The following is a 7,115-nucleotide window of genomic DNA, read 5'->3' as shown; positions in this document are numbered from 1 at the left end:
AAAAGAAACGTGTTCCACAGAGCATTCTTGTCAACATTTTTGCCAAAAACCTTATCAACTCAAATTTTATGAACACGTACGTCGACACGTGGATGCATGGAACCAATATTGAACCTCGTCGATCCAGGCCGCGCCAGTTCTTCTCGTGCAGCTGCAGCCTGCGCGCAGGCATTAATGGGTATCTACACGTATAAGTTTTGCCTTTTACTAAGAATTAGTCTTCTAAGCATATATAGAAGTAATTAATTAAGAAGATGACCGCAGTGGTAATATTACAGATATTCCAAAATCAAAAGCAGTACTGTTTGAATTATGTTGTTGAGAAATTTGCAGCTGTTAATGAGTTTGTGATATTTCTTTTCCCCATATCAAACTTAATTAGTAGCCCAAGTGGAAAAGAAGGAAGAAAGTCCAATCAATAATTATCATCAATGAGACATGTGGTTCTAGGCTTCTACCCATTTTTCGTCTGATTTGACTCCAAACTTAATGAGAAGTATGACATTGCAAACTTATTAAACTAGAAAATAAGATGTATCATTTTATCTAAACATCTTCTCCATTTCAAGTTATTTTATGGTCAAGATTTTATTTTGCTGATCTAACTGTATACATAATATCATGTGGTGAATATGTTGCCATGTCATTTAAACATTTGAAATATCATAATTACTTAAGAGTTTAGGGAATATAAAGGTCATTCCACCCCTTAATTTGTCAAATTCACTTATGGTCAAGGGAATTAGAGACTCTTGTAGGATCGAGAAATACTTCAAACTCTTATGTTATAGATGGATTTTACAGTTTTACTAACCTTATATCCATGAAGCTCGAGCTAAAGCCCACCTTGAAGCCTAGGAAAACACACCTCTAAATTCCCATAGATGGATTTTACAGTTTTACTAACCATATATCCAAGAGATTTGGGGAACTCTTATAAGTATGACCGGCAGCCCGCCCATGAATCACCTAAGTAACAATAAGGCCCATACCCGAGAGAAGACCCAACCGGATTTAGGAAACATGGCCCAAGCCCTCAAGCCCAGGAGCCCTCAATCTCTATGTCCGAACCCAGCAAGGGACTTGGTCACTTGAGTCTTAAACCTACCGAAAGAGGCCCAGAACCCAGCAGACTCGGAGATACGTACCGCCCTGTTAAGTAATTTTCGTAACTTACTATATTGGAATTTGGTATTATGGTGCTGTTGCCAAGAGAATATTGCCATTGTTTTTGAGGAGGGAGGAAGGTGTGGCTAACCTCGTCACCACCCACAATGTCCATTCCCAGACAAGTACCTAAAAAATGTGGATATTTAACTACGGTTTTGAATATATATGTTTGGGTTCAAGTTAATTTTTAGGGGTAATTGACTTTTTTGGTACATATGGTTTAACCCAAAATCAAATATAATCCTCTATAAAATTATCACAGATGCATGGTACTTGTACACATACATTCAATAAATGTACGTAGATAGTACGTTCATCTATATTCCGTTCATAAAATTAACAATGATCCACGTCATCAACTCCTATATAGTCCTATCAAAACGTGACATGTCCCATATGGGCCATATGACAGTTTATGACTAGTTTGATGTGTTTCCCCATTAAAACTATGGATAGACGTACCATCTTGATATTTAAGCTTAAGATAGGTACAATTTACAGCACTTTTCAAAATCGAGATGATCATTTGATATTAAGGCATATTACAAGTAACTCAAAGGCACTTAACACTATTTAAAATTTGTTTCGAATTGCGTTAGAGAGCTTAAAAAGTACTTTTAAAACATAAAAAGTTATGTCACACAAAAAGCTGACATATTTGGTAAAAAACTCTAAAAGTACTTGTTTGACTTTTTTACTCTTAAAAATGACAAAACGCATTTTTGGCATAAGTTTAAAAATGAAACGTTTTTAGAAGGCTTTTTTGACTTAAAAGCTCTATTTCTCAAATACAATCTTAAATATGCTCTTAATCTAAATTGATGACGTAGAAGCTGTTGGCCGGGCAATTCGTTGTGATGAATAGCCATGATTTGGCAGATTGCACCTCTTACAATCGTAAGTATTGTAAAGGATCTCAACAACTTAGGGGCAACCCCATGATATTACAATTTTAAAAGTTAAAAATAGTTTTTGAGTAGCAAAAATATTATAATTACCTAAAGGAGATTGCAAGTTTGGGATCGAGGGTTAGGGCATGCAATTAGACTTTTTGAAGTAACATGTCATGTTAAGATCATTGACAAGAAACACCAGCTGGTGCATCTTTTTATTGATTAATGAGATATAAGTAGTCTCATCTCACAAGTTTGGTAGAATACATATCAAATTATAATTCACTAGCTAGCTACCTGCTTATTGAAGATAACGACAAACTTAAAAAGATCGATGACAAAGGAAATGATGAAAGATTACAAAGGCTGCAGAGTAGACACCCAAATGCGCGCAGGTAGTTTTACGTTAACACGATCGATCTGAGGAGTAGTTCAAAGTTCAAACATAGGGCTTAATAATTGAGCTAAAGTTACTCAATTTGTCATAATACCTATTCCAAAGCGTAACACCCCCGTATTTTGGATTATCATGATCAATCACTTTTAACTCCTGCTCTACAAGAGCATGGGGCTTCACGTAGCCACTATCAGCTGCTTCTTTGGCTGCAGGGAACCCCAAAAGTAATAAACTCTTAAAATCTTTGATGTGAGTAACCCATTTTTCAATAGAAGCCTTAACTTTATCGAAATTGTACTTAAACTCGCACTCCTGTTGTAAAATTGGACCGAAATGTAGTCAAACAGGCGAGTGTCTATTGCATCTTTTAGATGAGGGTCTGGAAAAGGACATTGTGGAGCCGCAGTTAATAAGTAGGCCTTCTTCGTCTGCTGCGTGTAAAAACTTGAGAGCTTCCTTGCCACCTCGTCCCAGTACTCGCTCTCTTTTTCAATAGCGAAGTCAACGCCATCAAGGACCGCATCACCAAACGGACGGTCACAGTAAGATTCGCCCCCAAGATAATGGTCCCACAAATAGGTTGCAAAACTACTGCATGCACATGCACCAAATATCAATGAACGTGCACTATTCATTCGATCCCTATATATATACTTGAAGAAAGAGGAAAGGGAAAGAGGAAAGGAAATACAGAAAAACCCAAATTAACTTTTCTATTTTCCTATTTGAAATATAATGTCTCAATAAGAATATAATGAAAATTAGCTAGCAATGCTTGCCTGGCGTCAGCAGCTGAGGAAAGGTGGTAGCTACCACTTCCGTTGTGGCCTCCAATAGAAAGCATGACTTTGATATTTTGTTTTTGACAAGCTTTGATGTCGTTGCCTAAACCGGTGCACCCATTAGTGGTTGCGTCACAATGGCCGGATAGGTTGAGCGTGGCGGTGCCATCGCCAAATTTGGATAGGAAAGCTATGTTCACAATACTATAATTGCTACTAGTACCGCAAGCATCAGCTAAAGTGCCCTCACTTGCATTTTGGCCCCAGTACACCGAGATTATGCCAGCGGCTTGTGAGCCATTGATCAGGACAATCATGAGTAAAACGTAGAACAAGGCTAATGGGGGGGTGAGTAATTGCCGAGCCATTACTAGTAGTGTGATAATTTGCTTACTTGGTGCTTTGCTTGAGAATCGATGGTGAAGGAATATCTATTTATAGGCATAAAAGGAGAGAGTATCAGATTCTTTTTTGTGTGTAGAGGAAATTACTATCTCAACCCTAAAATTTGACAAATGACTTAATAAAGTTTAATAGGCTAACTTCATTTATATTTCTAGTGAAAATACATGTTTAATTTCCTCAAGTGCTTAATTACAGAATGGTCTATCCCAGAATCCCATTATGTACCCAACAATAAAAATGAATATGCTAGTCAACTTAAAAGGAAATAAATACAATAAAAAAAAAAAAATCCTATTCACATGCAACTTAATTATCGTAATAATTTACTCTCCATTTTATATATATATATTAATTATCTATTTTTTGGTCTCTATTTTTAACTATTCGCTTTCTTGATCAAGTACCCTAAATATGCCCATTAGCGCTCTATTTTTAACTATATAATTATAGGAAATTGTCAGGCCGGCCGATCGAGATGATATATTTTCTATTCCTCGGGGCGCCGAATAAGAGCGCTAATACCAATAAGAAGGATTAAAGTATATAACACATATAACATGTGAAAAGCAAGTGAAGAGATAAACTTAATTATTAATTAACTCCAGAAGAGTTTAGTTTTCATCTTTTTCTTTGTGTACGTACGCGTAGATAAGATCATTACTGTTTCAACCCTATATATATATATATATATATATATATATATATATATGCTAGTCAACTTAAAAGGAAAATAAATACAATTAAAAATAATAATCCTATTCACATCCAGCTTATCATAATCATATTTTTCTATTTTAATTATTCTCTTTTTTAAAACATATACATCTGATTTGTGTCGCTATTTTTAACTATCAACTTTCACTAATTTATTTAAATATTATTTCTTAATTTGTACATAGCCCAAATCCTTTATTGTCAAAACCAATTGCCCGTGCACCATATTTTCCACCATATATCATGCTATGTACTTCCAGCTTCTTTTATCAACTTTCTCTGTCACGTGGCTCTAATCTAATAGTGGGCTGGTTGGTTCTCACATTTATTGGGTATTAATTAAGAGTTTGTTCAAAACCTTATTTTTTTTTTTTATAAATACAGTTAAATATTTGATAAAATCGCTATATAAAGCCTACGATTTGAAAATGTTAATTTTTCCATGTGTTTGAATCACAATTTTTTAAAATGTACTCCCAACAATACATTTTCAAAAATTTAATTTAAAATCACACTTTTAATTTATAAACTTGCAGCATCAAACATACTTTAAAGGCTTATTTGGGATTACGTTTGAGTGGCATAAAAGTGCGTTTCACACTCAAAAAGTTCGTTTAAAGAAAAAAGTATTTGTTTGGTAAAAAAAATTAAAAGCGTTTTTAATGGTCAAAAAAGCCTAAAAATGGCCAAAACGCATTTTTAGCAAAAACTTAAAAACAAAACTTTTGCCAAAAAATGTTATTCTATTTTTCAAACGCAATATCAAACAGATTCTAATTAGACCCATCCGCAATTGCAAGAAAGTAATACTTACAAAACAAAAGTGGTCCTGATAAGTGATAATACTAAAAAAAAAAAAAAAAGGTCGTGGTCCATGATAATACTTACTAAAAAAAAAATGGTCCTGATAATATTAAAAAAAAATAAAAAAACGTGGTCGAAAGGAAGTCCTTGATCTCCATCATGTGGGTCCTGCTCAAGAATCATCTTAATTTGCAGCATGTTTTCTCTCACGTTCTTCAAATTTATTTTTTATTTTGATTAAATCACATTTTCTTATTTTAGTCTTTTTTTTTTTTTTTTTTTGGTTAAGTACCAATATTGGGCTCAAACTTAATTGGGATTCGGTTTAAATATTTCTTTTAAAAATTTGTTTATTTTTTCTCCAACATTATTTATATATTTAAAAATGTTGTTTTGTCCTAACAACCATATTTTTAAAAGTTATAATTTTTCTAACGGTAATATTTTTCATAAAGGTTTGGGGATCGGAGAGAGATAGAGAAGAAGATATAAAATAATATTGGGATCGAGGAGAGAGAATGGTCACTTTTTTTTTTCTTTTTTTTTTTCAATATTAGCCTACTAGGTGAGTGAATAGTACTCACCAAATATGTGGAGTTGTTCACACTTTTCAAACTTACAAACCGAATATAAAGCTAAAAATAGTCAATTTAGCATTTTGGCTCTTCAAAATAACTATTTAAACAAATTAGAAAGCGAGATGTAAGTGCTTAAAAACGCTTGATGAATTTCATTAGTGTGCTATGTTAGCACCTATAAAATGATGACACATCACTCTTAATTAAAAAATATATATATATATTAAAAAATCAATTCTTTTTTTATTTTTTTACAAAAAATAAAATAAGTGGTTCGTCATTTATTAGTGCTGACATAATACATTAACGAAAACTCTCTAGTGTTTTGACTACATGAATTAAATTGTTATTTTGGCATACTCCCATGACCTCTAAATTATTTTTTATACAGGAATAAATGATTTGTAATTTAAGTCCACCACAAAAACTGATTTTACAATTATTTTTTAAAAATAAAAAAGAATAAAGAGAATTGCCAAACAAGCCCTAAGGTTTTTGGGTATTAAAACATAATTTTCTACATAACATGTGCATTTTTTGTTTTTTTTTTTTTTATATCCATTTTAGCATCAACATCGGAAGGGTCAAATCGCAAAGGAAAACGATAGTTTAATTAAAAAAATCACACAACATGTTCCACGGGAACATATTGTATTGTCAAATTTATAGGTTGATTTTTGAAAAAACCAAAAAATCAGCAAAGGCATCGAAAGAACCAAGGGATATATAATATATAATATATTATTTGGGGCCAAGATGAAAGAGATCGAGGGCACGGCGGCACGCTAACAAAGAAACACGTGCCGGGAAAACATGAAACACGTGTCAGTAATTAAACTGATAAATAAATAAATACATGCACTATATTTGATCTTATCTATTTGATATTCAATAGTCAAAAACCACATTAAAGATGTCTAAAAATCATAACAACCAGAGTTTCTATTAACCATCTAGAATTTGGAACGTGCCTGCCGACGGGAAGTCTTTGCCGGATATAATTGCCGACACGTGTGGGACTTGAAAATATGTAATTCTTATCATCATTTATCTCAAAAGCTTAAACGGATAAGAATATGTAAGTAATCACTTAATTATTATTTTAACAAAAAAACATGTGCAACTGGAAAATATGAATTGTCAACATCGCGTTCCTGTGAAAATTTAGGCAGTGGCCGAAAACTTCAACTCAACTGCTAATAATATGATAAATGAAAATCTCATCTCTTTTATTTATGTTTTTGAGAAATTTGCAGCTGTTAATGAGTTTATGATATTTCTTTTCTCCTTAACATTGTAGCCCCAAGCGGCCGGAAAAGAAGGAAGAAAGTCCAATCAATAATTATCATGCATGAGACATGGTTCTAGTCTT

At 33.1% G+C, this 7,115-nt stretch overlaps 1 pseudogene; it reads right to left on the bottom strand.

Annotated features, from left to right (window-relative positions):
* Positions 1-2,248: 2,248 nt before the first annotated feature.
* LOC132188250 (acidic endochitinase-like) lies at positions 2,249-3,636 on the bottom strand (annotated as a pseudogene).
* Positions 3,637-7,115: the final 3,479 nt, after the last annotated feature.

This window comes from Corylus avellana, chromosome ca7, assembly GCF_901000735.1.
Source record: "Corylus avellana chromosome ca7, CavTom2PMs-1.0".
In the NCBI taxonomy this organism is placed as follows: Eukaryota; Viridiplantae; Streptophyta; class Magnoliopsida; order Fagales; family Betulaceae; genus Corylus; species Corylus avellana.
The sequence above is the reverse complement of the archived record's forward strand: the minus strand, read 5'-3'. Positions and strand labels throughout refer to the sequence as shown.